Genomic DNA, 15,739 nt, shown 5'->3' with positions numbered 1-15,739 from the left:
AAACTTTTGCCTATCACCATATTCTACAAAATTCAGTGTACAAGATTCTTCCCCCAAGCAAGTGGATTTCGTACAGTTCGACCTCATGGCGGGAGGACGATGACCTGCAAGACCCTGGGCTGCGATCCCCCCCCATTGAAATGTTGCTCCAAAGCCTTCGGTATGGCGTGCAGGGTGCATCTCAAACATGTATTTGCAACTCACCGCGACAATCGTCATTTGTTTTTTCGAGATACTGAAAAATGAAGGGGGCACCCGGGATTGAACCGGGGACCTCTCGATCCGCAGTCGAATGCTCTACGACTGAGCTATACCCCCATTCACGATCTTTGCGTTCCCATAACTTAAGGAAAAATATTATACTCTGCCTGGCTAAAGACGTCTAATCGAGCAAAATATTGCGTAATCATTATCTCTCAGTTATATATTAGCGTTAAACGATATAAATATCAAAAATACTAGACACTTCGCGCCTGGAGAAAGTGCGAGTCGGCGCCTTCACCTTAATGTCAGAACGCGAAAATTGCACTAGTAGCTTTTTTTCAAGCAAGTTCTGTTCGTCCGTTCTCCGTAATCGTTTGGTATCTGATTAAACTGACATACTCGCCTATGGCTTTCGTAAACGAAAATTTCATTGTGACCCCGACGTGATTTGAACACGCAACCTTCTGATCTGGAGTCAGACGCGCTACCGTTGCGCCACGGAGTCGACGCTGCTTAGGTCTTGTCATGAATAGGTTCCTCGAACACTTACTGTACCGTTCAAACCTAAGAAATAATGACAGTAGGATCCACGAGACACTCGTCCCGGATGTACTTGCTCTGGCGGGGGTGTAACTCAGTGGTAGAGTGTCTGCTTCGCATGCAGAAAGTCCTGGGTTCAAATCCCAGCTCCTCCAATTTTTGTTTCTCCGTGCAGCAGTACATGAAAACTTTTGCCTATCACCATATTCTACAAAATTCAGTGTACAAGATTCTTCCCCCAAGCAAGTGGATTTCGTACAGTTCGACCTCATGGCGGGAGGACGATGACCTGCAAGACCCTGGGCTGCGATCCCCCCCCATTGAAATGTTGCTCCAAAGCCTTCGGTATGGCGTGCAGGGTGCATCTCAAACATGTATTTGCAACTCACCGCGACAATCGTCATTTGTTTTTTCGAGATACTGAAAAATGAAGGGGGCACCCGGGATTGAACCGGGGACCTCTCGATCTGCAGTCGAATGCTCTACGACTGAGCTATACCCCCATTCACGATCTTTGCGTTCCCATAACTTAAGGAAAAATATTATACTCTGCCTGGCTAAAGACGTCTAATCGAGCAAAATATTGCGTAATCATTATCTCTCAGTTATATATTAGCGTTAAACGATATAAATATCAAAAATACTAGACACTTCGCGCCTGGAGAAAGTGCGAGTCGGCGCCTTCACCTTAATGTCAGAACGCGAAAATTGCACTAGTAGCTTTTTTTCAAGCAAGTTCTGTTCGTCCGTTCTCCGTAATCGTTTGGTATCTGATTAAACTGACATACTCGCCTATGGCTTTCGTAAACGAAAATTTCATTGTGACCCCGACGTGATTTGAACACGCAACCTTCTGATCTGGAGTCAGACGCGCTACCGTTGCGCCACGGAGTCGACGCTGCTTAGGTCTTGTCATGAATAGGTTCCTCGAACACTTACTGTACCGTTCAAACCTAAGAAATAATGACAGTAGGATCCACGAGACACTCGTCCCGGATGTACTTGCTCTGGCGGGGGTGTAACTCAGTGGTAGAGTGTCTGCTTCGCATGCAGAAAGTCCTGGGTTCAAATCCCAGCTCCTCCAATTTTTGTTTCTCCGTGCAGCAGTACATGAAAACTTTTGCCTATCACCATATTCTACAAAATTCAGTGTACAAGATTCTTCCCCCAAGCAAGTGGATTTCGTACAGTTCGACCTCATGGCGGGAGGACGATGACCTGCAAGACCCTGGGCTGCGATCCCCCCCCATTGAAATGTTGCTCCAAAGCCTTCGGTATGGCGTGCAGGGTGCATCTCAAACATGTATTTGCAACTCACCGCGACAATCGTCATTTGTTTTTTCGAGATACTGAAAAATGAAGGGGGCACCCGGGATTGAACCGGGGACCTCTCGATCTGCAGTCGAATGCTCTACGACTGAGCTATACCCCCATTCACGATCTTTGCGTTCCCATAACTTAAGGAAAAATATTATACTCTGCCTGGCTAAAGACGTCTAATCGAGCAAAATATTGCGTAATCATTATCTCTCAGTTATATATTAGCGTTAAACGATATAAATATCAAAAATACTAGACACTTCGCGCCTGGAGAAAGTGCGAGTCGGCGCCTTCACCTTAATGTCAGAACGCGAAAATTGCACTAGTAGCTTTTTTTCAAGCAAGTTCTGTTCGTCCGTTCTCCGTAATCGTTTGGTATCTGATTAAACTGACATACTCGCCTATGGCTTTCGTAAACGAAAATTTCATTGTGACCCCGACGTGATTTGAACACGCAACCTTCTGATCTGGAGTCAGACGCGCTACCGTTGCGCCACGGAGTCGACGCTGCTTAGGTCTTGTCATGAATAGGTTCCTCGAACACTTACTGTACCGTTCAAACCTAAGAAATAATGACAGTAGGATCCACGAGACACTCGTCCCGGATGTACTTGCTCTGGCGGGGGTGTAACTCAGTGGTAGAGTGTCTGCTTCGCATGCAGAAAGTCCTGGGTTCAAATCCCAGCTCCTCCAATTTTTGTTTCTCCGTGCAGCAGTACATGAAAACTTTTGCCTATCACCATATTCTACAAAATTCAGTGTACAAGATTCTTCCCCCAAGCAAGTGGATTTCGTACAGTTCGACCTCATGGCGGGAGGACGATGACCTGCAAGACCCTGGGCTGCGATCCCCCCCCATTGAAATGTTGCTCCAAAGCCTTCGGTATGGCGTGCAGGGTGCATCTCAAACATGTATTTGCAACTCACCGCGACAATCGTCATTTGTTTTTTCGAGATACTGAAAAATGAAGGGGGCACCCGGGATTGAACCGGGGACCTCTCGATCTGCAGTCGAATGCTCTACGACTGAGCTATACCCCCATTCACGATCTTTGCGTTCCCATAACTTAAGGAAAAATATTATACTCTGCCTGGCTAAAGACGTCTAATCGAGCAAAATATTGCGTAATCATTATCTCTCAGTTATATATTAGCGTTAAACGATATAAATATCAAAAATACTAGACACTTCGCGCCTGGAGAAAGTGCGAGTCGGCGCCTTCACCTTAATGTCAGAACGCGAAAATTGCACTAGTAGCTTTTTTTCAAGCAAGTTCTGTTCGTCCGTTCTCCGTAATCGTTTGGTATCTGATTAAACTGACATACTCGCCTATGGCTTTCGTAAACGAAAATTTCATTGTGACCCCGACGTGATTTGAACACGCAACCTTCTGATCTGGAGTCAGACGCGCTACCGTTGCGCCACGGAGTCGACGCTGCTTAGGTCTTGTCATGAATAGGTTCCTCGAACACTTACTGTACCGTTCAAACCTAAGAAATAATGACAGTAGGATCCACGAGACACTCGTCCCGGATGTACTTGCTCTGGCGGGGGTGTAACTCAGTGGTAGAGTGTCTGCTTCGCATGCAGAAAGTCCTGGGTTCAAATCCCAGCTCCTCCAATTTTTGTTTCTCCGTGCAGCAGTACATGAAAACTTTTGCCTATCACCATATTCTACAAAATTCAGTGTACAAGATTCTTCCCCCAAGCAAGTGGATTTCGTACAGTTCGACCTCATGGCGGGAGGACGATGACCTGCAAGACCCTGGGCTGCGATCCCCCCCCATTGAAATGTTGCTCCAAAGCCTTCGGTATGGCGTGCAGGGTGCATCTCAAACATGTATTTGCAACTCACCGCGACAATCGTCATTTGTTTTTTCGAGATACTGAAAAATGAACGGGGCACCCGGGATTGAACCGGGGACCTCTCGATCTGCAGTCGAATGCTCTACGACTGAGCTATACCCCCATTCACGATCTTTGCGTTCCCATAACTTAAGGAAAAATATTATACTCTGCCTGGCTAAAGACGTCTAATCGAGCAAAATATTGCGTAATCATTATCTCTCAGTTATATATTAGCGTTAAACGATATAAATATCAAAAATACTAGACACTTCGCGCCTGGAGAAAGTGCGAGTCGGCGCCTTCACCTTAATGTCAGAACGCGAAAATTGCACTAGTAGCTTTTTTTCAAGCAAGTTCTGTTCGTCCGTTCTCCGTAATCGTTTGGTATCTGATTAAACTGACATACTCGCCTATGGCTTTCGTAAACGAAAATTTCATTGTGACCCCGACGTGATTTGAACACGCAACCTTCTGATCTGGAGTCAGACGCGCTACCGTTGCGCCACGGAGTCGACGCTGCTTAGGTCTTGTCATGAATAGGTTCCTCGAACACTTACTGTACCGTTCAAACCTAAGAAATAATGACAGTAGGATCCACGAGACACTCGTCCCGGATGTACTTGCTCTGGCGGGGGTGTAACTCAGTGGTAGAGTGTCTGCTTCGCATGCAGAAAGTCCTGGGTTCAAATCCCAGCTCCTCCAATTTTTGTTTCTCCGTGCAGCAGTACATGAAAACTTTTGCCTATCACCATATTCTTCAAAATTCAGTGTACAAGATTCTTCCCCCAAGCAAGTGGATTTCGTACAGTTCGACCTCATGGCGGGAGGACGATGACCTGCAAGACCCTGGGCTGCGATCCCCCCCCATTGAAATGTTGCTCCAAAGCCTTCGGTATGGCGTGCAGGGTGCATCTCAAACATGTATTTGCAACTCACCGCGACAATCGTCATTTGTTTTTTCGAGATACTGAAAAATGAAGGGGGCACCCGGGATTGAACCGGGGACCTCTCGATCTGCAGTCGAATGCTCTACGACTGAGCTATACCCCCATTCACGATCTTTGCGTTCCCATAACTTAAGGAAAAATATTATACTCTGCCTGGCTAAAGACGTCTAATCGAGCAAAATATTGCGTAATCATTATCTCTCAGTTATATATTAGCGTTAAACGATATAAATATCAAAAATACTAGACACTTCGCGCCTGGAGAAAGTGCGAGTCGGCGCCTTCACCTTAATGTCAGAACGCGAAAATTGCACTAGTAGCTTTTTTTCAAGCAAGTTCTGTTCGTCCGTTCTCCGTAATCGTTTGGTATCTGATTAAACTGACATACTCGCCTATGGCTTTCGTAAACGAAAATTTCATTGTGACCCCGACGTGATTTGAACACGCAACCTTCTGATCTGGAGTCAGACGCGCTACCGTTGCGCCACGGAGTCGACGCTGCTTAGGTCTTGTCATGAATAGGTTCCTCGAACACTTACTGTACCGTTCAAACCTAAGAAATAATGACAGTAGGATCCACGAGACACTCGTCCCGGATGTACTTGCTCTGGCGGGGGTGTAACTCAGTGGTAGAGTGTCTGCTTCGCATGCAGAAAGTCCTGGGTTCAAATCCCAGCTCCTCCAATTTTTGTTTCTCCGTGCAGCAGTACATGAAAACTTTTGCCTATCACCATATTCTACAAAATTCAGTGTACAAGATTCTTCCCCCAAGCAAGTGGATTTCGTACAGTTCGACCTCATGGCGGGAGGACGATGACCTGCAAGACCCTGGGCTGCGATCCCCCCCCATTGAAATGTTGCTCCAAAGCCTTCGGTATGGCGTGCAGGGTGCATCTCAAACATGTATTTGCAACTCACCGCGACAATCGTCATTTGTTTTTTCGAGATACTGAAAAATGAAGGGGGCACCCGGGATTGAACCGGGGACCTCTCGATCTGCAGTCGAATGCTCTACGACTGAGCTATACCCCCATTCACGATCTTTGCGTTCCCATAACTTAAGGAAAAATATTATACTCTGCCTGGCTAAAGACGTCTAATCGAGCAAAATATTGCGTAATCATTATCTCTCAGTTATATATTAGCGTTAAACGATATAAATATCAAAAATACTAGACACTTCGCGCCTGGAGAAAGTGCGAGTCGGCGCCTTCACCTTAATGTCAGAACGCGAAAATTGCACTAGTAGCTTTTTTTCAAGCAAGTTCTGTTCGTCCGTTCTCCGTAATCGTTTGGTATCTGATTAAACTGACATACTCGCCTATGGCTTTCGTAAACGAAAATTTCATTGTGACCCCGACGTGATTTGAACACGCAACCTTCTGATCTGGAGTCAGACGCGCTACCGTTGCGCCACGGAGTCGACGCTGCTTAGGTCTTGTCATGAATAGGTTCCTCGAACACTTACTGTACCGTTCAAACCTAAGAAATAATGACAGTAGGATCCACGAGACACTCGTCCCGGATGTACTTGCTCTGGCGGGGGTGTAACTCAGTGGTAGAGTGTCTGCTTCGCATGCAGAAAGTCCTGGGTTCAAATCCCAGCTCCTCCAATTTTTGTTTCTCCGTGCAGCAGTACATGAAAACTTTTGCCTATCACCATATTCTACAAAATTCAGTGTACAAGATTCTTCCCCCAAGCAAGTGGATTTCGTACAGTTCGACCTCATGGCGGGAGGACGATGACCTGCAAGACCCTGGGCTGCGATCCCCCCCCATTGAAATGTTGCTCCAAAGCCTTCGGTATGGCGTGCAGGGTGCATCTCAAACATGTATTTGCAACTCACCGCGACAATCGTCATTTGTTTTTTCGAGATACTGAAAAATGAAGGGGGCACCCGGGATTGAACCGGGGACCTCTCGATCTGCAGTCGAATGCTCTACGACTGAGCTATACCCCCATTCACGATCTTTGCGTTCCCATAACTTAAGGAAAAATATTATACTCTGCCTGGCTAAAGACGTCTAATCGAGCAAAATATTGCGTAATCATTATCTCTCAGTTATATATTAGCGTTAAACGATATAAATATCAAAAATACTAGACACTTCGCGCCTGGAGAAAGTGCGAGTCGGCGCCTTCACCTTAATGTCAGAACGCGAAAATTGCACTAGTAGCTTTTTTTCAAGCAAGTTCTGTTCGTCCGTTCTCCGTAATCGTTTGGTATCTGATTAAACTGACATACTCGCCTATGGCTTTCGTAAACGAAAATTTCATTGTGACCCCGACGTGATTTGAACACGCAACCTTCTGATCTGGAGTCAGACGCGCTACCGTTGCGCCACGGAGTCGACGCTGCTTAGGTCTTGTCATGAATAGGTTCCTCGAACACTTACTGTACCGTTCAAACCTAAGAAATAATGACAGTAGGATCCACGAGACACTCGTCCCGGATGTACTTGCTCTGGCGGGGGTGTAACTCAGTGGTAGAGTGTCTGCTTCGCATGCAGAAAGTCCTGGGTTCAAATCCCAGCTCCTCCAATTTTTGTTTCTCCGTGCAGCAGTACATGAAAACTTTTGCCTATCACCATATTCTACAAAATTCAGTGTACAAGATTCTTCCCCCAAGCAAGTGGATTTCGTACAGTTCGACCTCATGGCGGGAGGACGATGACCTGCAAGACCCTGGGCTGCGATCTCCCCCCCATTGAAATGTTGCTCCAAAGCCTTCGGTATGGCGTGCAGGGTGCATCTCAAACATGTATTTGCAACTCACCGCGACAATCGTCATTTGTTTTTTCGAGATACTGAAAAATGAAGGGGGCACCCGGGATTGAACCGGGGACCTCTCGATCTGCAGTCGAATGCTCTACGACTGAGCTATACCCCCATTCACGATCTTTGCGTTCCCATAACTTAAGGAAAAATATTATACTCTGCCTGGCTAAAGACGTCTAATCGAGCAAAATATTGCGTAATCATTATCTCTCAGTTATATATTAGCGTTAAACGATATAAATATCAAAAATACTAGACACTTCGCGCCTGGAGAAAGTGCGAGTCGGCGCCTTCACCTTAATGTCAGAACGCGAAAATTGCACTAGTAGCTTTTTTTCAAGCAAGTTCTGTTCGTCCGTTCTCCGTAATCGTTTGGTATCTGATTAAACTGACATACTCGCCTATGGCTTTCGTAAACGAAAATTTCATTGTGACCCCGACGTGATTTGAACACGCAACCTTCTGATCTGGAGTCAGACGCGCTACCGTTGCGCCACGGAGTCGACGCTGCTTAGGTCTTGTCATGAATAGGTTCCTCGAACACTTACTGTACCGTTCAAACCTAAGAAATAATGACAGTAGGATCCACGAGACACTCGTCCCGGATGTACTTGCTCTGGCGGGGGTGTAACTCAGTGGTAGAGTGTCTGCTTCGCATGCAGAAAGTCCTGGGTTCAAATCCCAGCTCCTCCAATTTTTGTTTCTCCGTGCAGCAGTACATGAAAACTTTTGCCTATCACCATATTCTACAAAATTCAGTGTACAAGATTCTTCCCCCAAGCAAGTGGATTTCGTACAGTTCGACCTCATGGCGGGAGGACGATGACCTGCAAGACCCTGGGCTGCGATCCCCCCCCATTGAAATGTTGCTCCAAAGCCTTCGGTATGGCGTGCAGGGTGCATCTCAAACATGTATTTGCAACTCACCGCGACAATCGTCATTTGTTTTTTCGAGATACTGAAAAATGAAGGGGGCACCCGGGATTGAACCGGGGACCTCTCGATCTGCAGTCGAATGCTCTACGACTTTTTTTTTTTTTTTTTTTTTTTGGCTTTTATTTTCTTATTTTTTTAATTCTTTTTTTTTCCTTTATTTTTTTTTGAGACCGATGCCTTATCCTTTTTTTTTATTTTTTTTTATTCTTTTTCTATATTTTTTTTTCTTTTTTTTCTTTTATTTACTCTTTTTTTATTTTTTTTTCTATTTTTTTGTTTTGTTTTCTATTTTTTTATTAGTCTTTTTTCTTTTTTTTATTTTATTTTATAATCTTCTTTTTTTTTTCAATTGCTTTAAGTGGTATCAGGCAGGGAGAGGCAAGGAGGGCAGGGGTCATGCAATCTGAGGCCTGGCCATCTTGTCTCCCACCGTAACTGTCACCACGGCACCCTACCTCATCGGCGCACTTAAGAAATGCTGCGGCTTGACTCCGCCGCCAGTAACATAAAAACAGAAATTAGTCCGGAGACGAAATGTTGCATCCATTTGCAGTGTAAATGAATTTGTCCATTTTCATATGTATTCAGGAGATCCGGGAATCCGTGCACTTTGCACGGCATGAGTGCGTCTCACCCCACAAATCAAAGTTAGTATTGAAATGAAAAATATAAATTAAAAGTCTTCTATCGTTGTTTCTTTCCATCGGATCGACTGTTACAATTAAGAAACTAGGAAACTCAGTTCTGTGCATGGCATCCGCCAATGATACGGAACGCGCTACTACAAACATTCTGTTAATTTCTGAACGTGACGAATGATCCAAGTGACGCACTCGTAAATTAGTCTGTCCCGCACGTACTTCTTTGGACTTCACTTCGGGCGTCCGAAGGAAGAGTGGAATCCACCATGTCGGAAGAAATGGCTTTAAGCACTCCATCCTATATTGGCTGTGAAATGATCGTGTGACTTAAAACGTTTGCAAAATGAGCTTTATAGTTTTTAGTCTTCTGTAGTCGGTGGTGCTGTATCATTAAATACAGGAGAAAGTCTTCTTTACTCGTTTCGTTCACATTGAAAAGATAGTAAACTGTGTGGCCTTTAAGCCAGTTTACTGAATTTCTTTTGGTCTGCGGGTAAGGCACTACCTCCGGAGTGAGGAAGTCAGCTGGCGTTATGGTCGCAGGGCATGTTCTAGTGATGCTCGCCAACAACTGTCGTATGACCGCCCAAACATCGCGCACTTTTTCGCAGACAAACCGGTGTTCCTCGCTATCTTGTACCTGGCAAGTGTTGCATAAAGGTGAATCGGCCAGATGAATGGAATGGAGTCTGGCATTGGTAGCTATTTTGCGATTCACCGTGAGATACCAAGACGCTCGCACGTGAGACGATAAATGGCGTGAATGAATATTATCCCAAATCACCCGCCAATTGTGAGCTGTATATTTGTCTTCGATGTTATTCCTGGAGGTGGACTCGATCAAAGTCTTATAAAGTTGCTTCACCACCGTTATTTCCTTCGCCGGAATTCTTGTTCGAGCATAACTATATTCAAGCAGGAAGTATTTTAAATGATAAAGGTCGTGTGGAATATGATGTACATCAATCGGGGGGTTGAGGTTCGCTGGGGAGATTTCGTTGAGAAGGTGGGCAGTGAGACAGTGTGGAGATTTTGTCCATAGCTTATACATACTGCTTAGATAGAGCGCCTGTGCCTTTTTATAGACATCTGTGAGGTTCAATCCGCCCTTCCGAGGAGGGAGCGTCAACGTAACATATTTAACTTTGAAGATATTGCCTCTGGTCACAAAATGGCCCAGGGCAGACAGCATTCTATGTGCAATGCCACTGGGAAGAGGCAACACTTTGGCGACATAGTTAATCTTCGAGAGGATATAAGTGTTGACCAGTTCAATTTTTTGGAGAGCATTCAGTTTCCTCATGCTATGCAGTTGTACACATGCCCTAACTTTATGAAGTAAAGCTCTATAATTAACAGCAATGGTATTCTGTATCTTCCGCCGAAACTCAAGGCCTAAGCACTTTATACTGGTAATTTCTCGTAATCGGGTATGATTGGGTAGATTTATTCCCCGTCCAACATTCATGAGTCCGGATTTTTGCCAGTTCACCTTCGCCCCAGATACCGCCTCATATCGTTGAAGTATTTGAAGTGAGGACCGCACTTCTTGCGCGTTCACGACAAGAAAGCCGACATCATCTGCGTACGCACGGCACACAATCTTCTGGCTATTGATTTCCAATCCCTGCAAATGTGCAGTTAGCGTAGCGAGCAGAGGTTCTATGGCGATGGCAAAGAGAGCCATCGACATCGGACAGCCTTGCCTCACCGAACACTCGATATCAATAGCGCCACTGAGGCGACCATTAATTTGAATCCGCGACGTACTATTACGGATCAGATTGTCGAGTACTTGGGTGAACTGGCGCGGAAACCCCAATTCCTGCATGACGCGGAAAAGGAAACGGTGGCTCACCCTGTCGAACGCTTTTGCAAAGTCTATCATGACGAGGGCGCATTTTAACTTGCAAGTCTCCGCTACGGCAATGACATCTCTGTAATCCGTGAGCGTGTGGTAAATAGATCTATCTCTACCGACACTCGTTTGATACTGTCCTGTGATTGTGGTCATGACAGTTTTGAGCCGTTGGCTCAGAACACGGGCGAATAGTTTATAATCACTATTTAATAACGTGAGAGGTCGCAGGTTAGTGAGGTCGTTACTGCACGGGGTCTTGGGCAGTAAGACAACAATTCCTTGTCGAAATTCCTGCGGAATAACGTTTTGTGGGTTCATTAGTTCTTTACATATTGCAAGGTGTTTCGATTTCATCTGCGGCCAGAAGGTTTGATATACTTCTGCAGGTATTCCATCGCAACCAGGAGATTTATTCTTCGGACTCCTTAGGATAACGTCTGTTAATTCGTCTTCTGTCACCTCTGTCATCAGCTGAGTCGCCTCTGTGGGGCTGAGTTTCCGTGATAAATTTGTCGCAAACTCCGCAAACACGGTATCATCTGTCATTTTATTGGACATCAGGTCTCGATAGTACTCTTCAATCGCACGCATAATGTCACTTTGTTTAGTAACTATTGCCCCGGTGCTGGTTCGGATGTGTGTAATGATTTTCCGACTGCCTCGTCGACTTTCACGTAACATGTGATACATGGCAGCCTCTTCTTCTTGCACCGTCTTAGGAACTCGCGCCCGAATTTGAAAACCTTCCAACTGTTTCCGTTGCAGCGTTAAAAGTTTCGCCTGAATTCTTTTGATCTTTGCAAAATTGCCGATAACGGTCGCGTCACATTTATACAACTCCCGAAGACACTGAAAGTAAAATTCCATGGTCCGTTTGTGCCACAGACTTTTCTGACGGGAGTAAAACATTAAAGTTTTCCTAATTTGTGGTTTGGCGCATTTGAGCCACCACTCGATCGCGGAGTTGTAGGAGCTGAATTTGCGTTCACATGCCGTCCAGGTGGACAGGAAGGCTTCTCGACATGCAGGATCATGCAAATGTGCGATGTTGAACTTCCATAACCCTCGACCCCGGTATGTTTCCTGTTTTTGCATGTTGACGGTGCAGATATAGGCAGCATGGTCGGAAAATACAGTTGGCCATATTTCGGTGTGTAGCAGGTGGTGCGTTAAATTACGCGATATGTAAATTCTATCTAACCTACTTGCCGAATGATTGGTAACATGCGTAAAACCCACTTCCACTCCGTGCATGTGCGTCCAAGTGTCAGTGAAGCGGAGTTCTTGAATGATCTGTTCTAATTCGACACACCGATTAAAGTGAGGAGTTTGATCGATTTGACGAAGCACACAATTGAAATCGCCGCCAAAAATGACATCACTGTAGTTGGTCCCGAAGAGCGGAAGGATCTCGTGGCGAAAAAATGCTGCACGGTGTTGCCTATTACTGGACCCAGAAGGTGCGTAAATATTAATCAGTCTGATGTTATTGACAGTGACTGCTATCCCTCTGCCGGTCACCAGTTTGGCCTCACAATTTGCAATGATCCCTTCTTTTAACAGTAATGCTGTTCCAAGTTCGAAACCGTTGCCAGGGTTCACGAAAGCGTTATACCCTGCTATGTGGTCTAACCTGATCTCACTCACTTCCTGAAGCATGGCTATATCGATGTCGGCTGCGTATAACAAGTCTTGTAAGTTCTTCAGATTCAAATCACTGCGTATCTTATTGATATTGAGAGTCAGGATCTTGTAGGCCTGCAAGGTGGTCATAGATGTTTGGTACGAAAGGAGCAAACGATAGGGTGCGTCATACAGCCTTCAATTGGAGGCGCTGACCGTGTCGGTCGTTTGAGTAGCCATGGCCACGTGGACGTTGTGTCCATCAACCGCTGATACGGGGGGCAAGGAGCCGGTCGAGGGTGTGGAATCCTCCTGCATCTCTACATCAGCTTCGTTCGTTTCAAACTCGTCCGCCCAATTGGGAGAGCAAAGGGTGCCTACTGGCTCAGAAACTGGTGGATTCGTATTCTGTGGCTCAGTTTGCTGAGTGGGCGTCTCATCTGGTCCGCTGTCGTACATCGTGGGTGTCTCCGACATGGTGTCGTCTGATCGCGTTGTGTCCCGCGAGCGCGAAGGCGAGGCGGCAGCGTCTGCGGGCCCTTCTTTTAAATTCTGACCGATTAATTTAGCCTTTCCCCGCAAGCTCGGTGCTGTATCTTCCGCACCTTGGTGAGCCATCCTCCGCTTTTTATTTTTCTTCGGAGATCGATTACCACGTATTACTGTGTCGGAGTTGGGCATCGTTTCAGCGACTCGTTCAGACATGGGAGCAGGAGCCATGGACACCTCCACCAACTCGGCACCCCGTGAGGGCTGGTCCACCGCCATCTCACTGGTCCTGTTAGTTTCATGTGTTTCAGAAGCAGCCATCTCGGACGCGACTGGCGTGTCCGGAGACGTCACATTAACGACGGAACTGGGTCCGGCAGGTTTATCGCGAATCAGTTGTATGGACGGCTCACCGCGGGCAACCGACACGTACGATGGCTGTAATGTTGACATCGCGGGAGGGCTAACACTCTCTCCGGTTGGCAGTTGAACTACACGACGCTGTAAACATTCCGCACGAACATGTCCCGTCGAGTTACATCTGGCACATGTTCTAGGTTGGCCATCATACATTACGACGGCACGGAACCCACAAACCGTGACGTACGACGGAATATGTCGTTGCAAGTCAACTTTAAGCTGCCTGACGCCATTCAGTACCGGATACTTATGCGCCGGAGACCAACGTTCGGCAAAGTTGCTCAAAACTTTGCCATACGGCGATATCGCAACGTTTATCTGGTCTGCTGGGACCTCAAACGGTAGTTCAAAAATGCGAATTGTTCGAAGTCCAAGCCCGGCGTGAGAAACAGTAACCACACCCACATTGCCATCACTATGCTTAAACTTCAAACCAGAACTAAAGGAGTCAACTAGTTTGTCACAAAACTCGGCATCTCTCATCTTGATATAAACGATGCTAGACAGAATCGACAAATGTATACCGATAATCTCATCGAGGCCAATTTTCATCACTTCTTCGAGGAAATCCTCGATTTCGAAGGAAGTTGGTCGGGCAAACGTGTTATCGAACGTCAACTTCAAGGTGTCTTTCCTCATAGTATGTGCCATCACTGAATTATCAACGTCATTCCACAAACGCAAGAATAACCGCTGCTAGCGAGCGACTTACCCCGCAGAAGTAAACAAGCGAGCTGCAGCGCGGAGCACAGACAACCGCACGCCACGGCCGCTGCAGGCAGACTGCGACTGAGCTATACCCCCATTCACGATCTTTGCGTTCCCATAACTTAAGGAAAAATATTATACTCTGCCTGGCTAAAGACGTCTAATCGAGCAAAATATTGCGTAATCATTATCTCTCAGTTATATATTAGCGTTAAACGATATAAATATCAAAAATACTAGACACTTCGCGCCTGGAGAAAGTGCGAGTCGGCGCCTTCACCTTAATGTCAGAACGCGAAAATTGCACTAGTAGCTTTTTTTCAAGCAAGTTCTGTTCGTCCGTTCTCCGTAATCGTTTGGTATCTGATTAAACTGACATACTCGCCTATGGCTTTCGTAAACGAAAATTTCATTGTGACCCCGACGTGATTTGAACACGCAACCTTCTGATCTGGAGTCAGACGCGCTACCGTTGCGCCACGGAGTCGACGCTGCTTAGGTCTTGTCATGAATAGGTTCCTCGAACACTTACTGTACCGTTCAAACCTAAGAAATAATGACAGTAGGATCCACGAGACACTCGTCCCGGATGTACTTGCTCTGGCGGGGGTGTAACTCAGTGGTAGAGTGTCTGCTTCGCATGCAGAAAGTCCTGGGTTCAAATCCCAGCTCCTCCAATTTTTGTTTCTCCGTGCAGCAGTACATGAAAACTTTTGCCTATCACCATATTCTACAAAATTCAGTGTACAAGATTCTTCCCCCAAGCAAGTGGATTTCGTACAGTTCGACCTCATGGCGGGAGGACGATGACCTGCAAGACCCTGGGCTGCGATCCCCCCCCATTGAAATGTTGCTCCAAAGCCTTCGGTATGGCGTGCAGGGTGCATCTCAAACATGTATTTGCAACTCACCGCGACAATCGTCATTTGTTTTTTCGAGATACTGAAAAATGAAGGGGGCACCCGGGATTGAACCGGGGACCTCTCGATCTGCAGTCGAATGCTCTACGACTGAGCTATACCCCCATTCACGATCTTTGCGTTCCCATAACTTAAGGAAAAATATTATACTCTGCCTGGCTAAAGACGTCTAATCGAGCAAAATATTGCGTAATCATTATCTCTCAGTTATATATTAGCGTTAAACGATATAAATATCAAAAATACTAGACACTTCGCGCCTGGAGAAAGTGCGAGTCGGCGCCTTCACCTTAATGTCAGAACGCGAAAATTGCACTAGTAGCTTTTTTTCAAGCAAGTTCTGTTCGTCCGTTCTCCGTAATCGTTTGGTATCTGATTAAACTGACATACTCGCCTATGGCTTTCGTAAACGAAAATTTCATTGTGACCCCGACGTGATTTGAACACGCAACCTTCTGATCTGGAGTCAGACGCGCTACCGTTGCGCCACGGAGTCGACGCT

At 46.1% G+C, this 15,739-nt stretch overlaps 31 non-coding genes across 31 annotated transcripts; 10 read left to right on the top strand and 21 right to left on the bottom strand.

The window, feature by feature from the left end:
* Positions 1 to 246: 246 nt before the first annotated feature.
* Trnar-gcg lies at positions 247 to 318 on the bottom strand. Its single transcript has one exon. It is a non-coding gene; the product is annotated as a tRNA-Arg (tRNA).
* A 319-nt stretch (positions 319 to 637) lies between these two features.
* Positions 638 to 709, bottom strand: Trnaw-cca. Its single transcript has one exon. It is a non-coding gene; the product is annotated as a tRNA-Trp (tRNA).
* A 118-nt stretch (positions 710 to 827) lies between these two features.
* Trnaa-cgc lies at positions 828 to 899 on the top strand. Its single transcript has one exon. It is a non-coding gene; the product is annotated as a tRNA-Ala (tRNA).
* Positions 900 to 1,175: 276 nt separating this feature from the next.
* On the bottom strand, positions 1,176 to 1,247 carry Trnac-gca. The gene has a single exon. It is a non-coding gene; the product is annotated as a tRNA-Cys (tRNA).
* Positions 1,248 to 1,566: 319 nt separating this feature from the next.
* Positions 1,567 to 1,638, bottom strand: Trnaw-cca. The gene has a single exon. It is a non-coding gene; the product is annotated as a tRNA-Trp (tRNA).
* Positions 1,639 to 1,756: 118 nt separating this feature from the next.
* On the top strand, positions 1,757 to 1,828 carry Trnaa-cgc. The gene has a single exon. It is a non-coding gene; the product is annotated as a tRNA-Ala (tRNA).
* Positions 1,829 to 2,104: 276 nt separating this feature from the next.
* On the bottom strand, positions 2,105 to 2,176 carry Trnac-gca. The gene has a single exon. It is a non-coding gene; the product is annotated as a tRNA-Cys (tRNA).
* A 319-nt stretch (positions 2,177 to 2,495) lies between these two features.
* Trnaw-cca lies at positions 2,496 to 2,567 on the bottom strand. Its single transcript has one exon. It is a non-coding gene; the product is annotated as a tRNA-Trp (tRNA).
* Positions 2,568 to 2,685: 118 nt separating this feature from the next.
* On the top strand, positions 2,686 to 2,757 carry Trnaa-cgc. The gene has a single exon. It is a non-coding gene; the product is annotated as a tRNA-Ala (tRNA).
* A 276-nt stretch (positions 2,758 to 3,033) lies between these two features.
* Trnac-gca lies at positions 3,034 to 3,105 on the bottom strand. Its single transcript has one exon. It is a non-coding gene; the product is annotated as a tRNA-Cys (tRNA).
* A 319-nt stretch (positions 3,106 to 3,424) lies between these two features.
* Positions 3,425 to 3,496, bottom strand: Trnaw-cca. Its single transcript has one exon. It is a non-coding gene; the product is annotated as a tRNA-Trp (tRNA).
* Positions 3,497 to 3,614: 118 nt separating this feature from the next.
* Positions 3,615 to 3,686, top strand: Trnaa-cgc. The gene has a single exon. It is a non-coding gene; the product is annotated as a tRNA-Ala (tRNA).
* A 273-nt stretch (positions 3,687 to 3,959) lies between these two features.
* On the bottom strand, positions 3,960 to 4,034 carry Trnac-gca. Its single transcript has one exon. It is a non-coding gene; the product is annotated as a tRNA-Cys (tRNA).
* Positions 4,035 to 4,353: 319 nt separating this feature from the next.
* On the bottom strand, positions 4,354 to 4,425 carry Trnaw-cca. Its single transcript has one exon. It is a non-coding gene; the product is annotated as a tRNA-Trp (tRNA).
* Positions 4,426 to 4,543: 118 nt separating this feature from the next.
* On the top strand, positions 4,544 to 4,615 carry Trnaa-cgc. Its single transcript has one exon. It is a non-coding gene; the product is annotated as a tRNA-Ala (tRNA).
* Positions 4,616 to 4,891: 276 nt separating this feature from the next.
* Trnac-gca lies at positions 4,892 to 4,963 on the bottom strand. Its single transcript has one exon. It is a non-coding gene; the product is annotated as a tRNA-Cys (tRNA).
* A 319-nt stretch (positions 4,964 to 5,282) lies between these two features.
* Trnaw-cca lies at positions 5,283 to 5,354 on the bottom strand. Its single transcript has one exon. It is a non-coding gene; the product is annotated as a tRNA-Trp (tRNA).
* A 118-nt stretch (positions 5,355 to 5,472) lies between these two features.
* On the top strand, positions 5,473 to 5,544 carry Trnaa-cgc. Its single transcript has one exon. It is a non-coding gene; the product is annotated as a tRNA-Ala (tRNA).
* Positions 5,545 to 5,820: 276 nt separating this feature from the next.
* Trnac-gca lies at positions 5,821 to 5,892 on the bottom strand. Its single transcript has one exon. It is a non-coding gene; the product is annotated as a tRNA-Cys (tRNA).
* Positions 5,893 to 6,211: 319 nt separating this feature from the next.
* Trnaw-cca lies at positions 6,212 to 6,283 on the bottom strand. The gene has a single exon. It is a non-coding gene; the product is annotated as a tRNA-Trp (tRNA).
* Positions 6,284 to 6,401: 118 nt separating this feature from the next.
* On the top strand, positions 6,402 to 6,473 carry Trnaa-cgc. The gene has a single exon. It is a non-coding gene; the product is annotated as a tRNA-Ala (tRNA).
* A 276-nt stretch (positions 6,474 to 6,749) lies between these two features.
* Positions 6,750 to 6,821, bottom strand: Trnac-gca. Its single transcript has one exon. It is a non-coding gene; the product is annotated as a tRNA-Cys (tRNA).
* Positions 6,822 to 7,140: 319 nt separating this feature from the next.
* On the bottom strand, positions 7,141 to 7,212 carry Trnaw-cca. The gene has a single exon. It is a non-coding gene; the product is annotated as a tRNA-Trp (tRNA).
* A 118-nt stretch (positions 7,213 to 7,330) lies between these two features.
* Positions 7,331 to 7,402, top strand: Trnaa-cgc. Its single transcript has one exon. It is a non-coding gene; the product is annotated as a tRNA-Ala (tRNA).
* Positions 7,403 to 7,679: 277 nt separating this feature from the next.
* Trnac-gca lies at positions 7,680 to 7,751 on the bottom strand. Its single transcript has one exon. It is a non-coding gene; the product is annotated as a tRNA-Cys (tRNA).
* A 319-nt stretch (positions 7,752 to 8,070) lies between these two features.
* Trnaw-cca lies at positions 8,071 to 8,142 on the bottom strand. Its single transcript has one exon. It is a non-coding gene; the product is annotated as a tRNA-Trp (tRNA).
* A 118-nt stretch (positions 8,143 to 8,260) lies between these two features.
* Trnaa-cgc lies at positions 8,261 to 8,332 on the top strand. Its single transcript has one exon. It is a non-coding gene; the product is annotated as a tRNA-Ala (tRNA).
* Positions 8,333 to 14,732: 6,400 nt separating this feature from the next.
* Positions 14,733 to 14,804, bottom strand: Trnaw-cca. Its single transcript has one exon. It is a non-coding gene; the product is annotated as a tRNA-Trp (tRNA).
* Positions 14,805 to 14,922: 118 nt separating this feature from the next.
* On the top strand, positions 14,923 to 14,994 carry Trnaa-cgc. The gene has a single exon. It is a non-coding gene; the product is annotated as a tRNA-Ala (tRNA).
* Positions 14,995 to 15,270: 276 nt separating this feature from the next.
* Positions 15,271 to 15,342, bottom strand: Trnac-gca. The gene has a single exon. It is a non-coding gene; the product is annotated as a tRNA-Cys (tRNA).
* A 319-nt stretch (positions 15,343 to 15,661) lies between these two features.
* Positions 15,662 to 15,733, bottom strand: Trnaw-cca. The gene has a single exon. It is a non-coding gene; the product is annotated as a tRNA-Trp (tRNA).
* Positions 15,734 to 15,739: the final 6 nt, after the last annotated feature.

Source organism: Schistocerca piceifrons, chromosome 3 (assembly GCF_021461385.2).
Source record: "Schistocerca piceifrons isolate TAMUIC-IGC-003096 chromosome 3, iqSchPice1.1, whole genome shotgun sequence".
Taxonomy (NCBI): Eukaryota; Metazoa; Arthropoda; class Insecta; order Orthoptera; family Acrididae; genus Schistocerca; species Schistocerca piceifrons.
The sequence above is the reverse complement of the archived record's forward strand: the minus strand, read 5'-3'. Positions and strand labels throughout refer to the sequence as shown.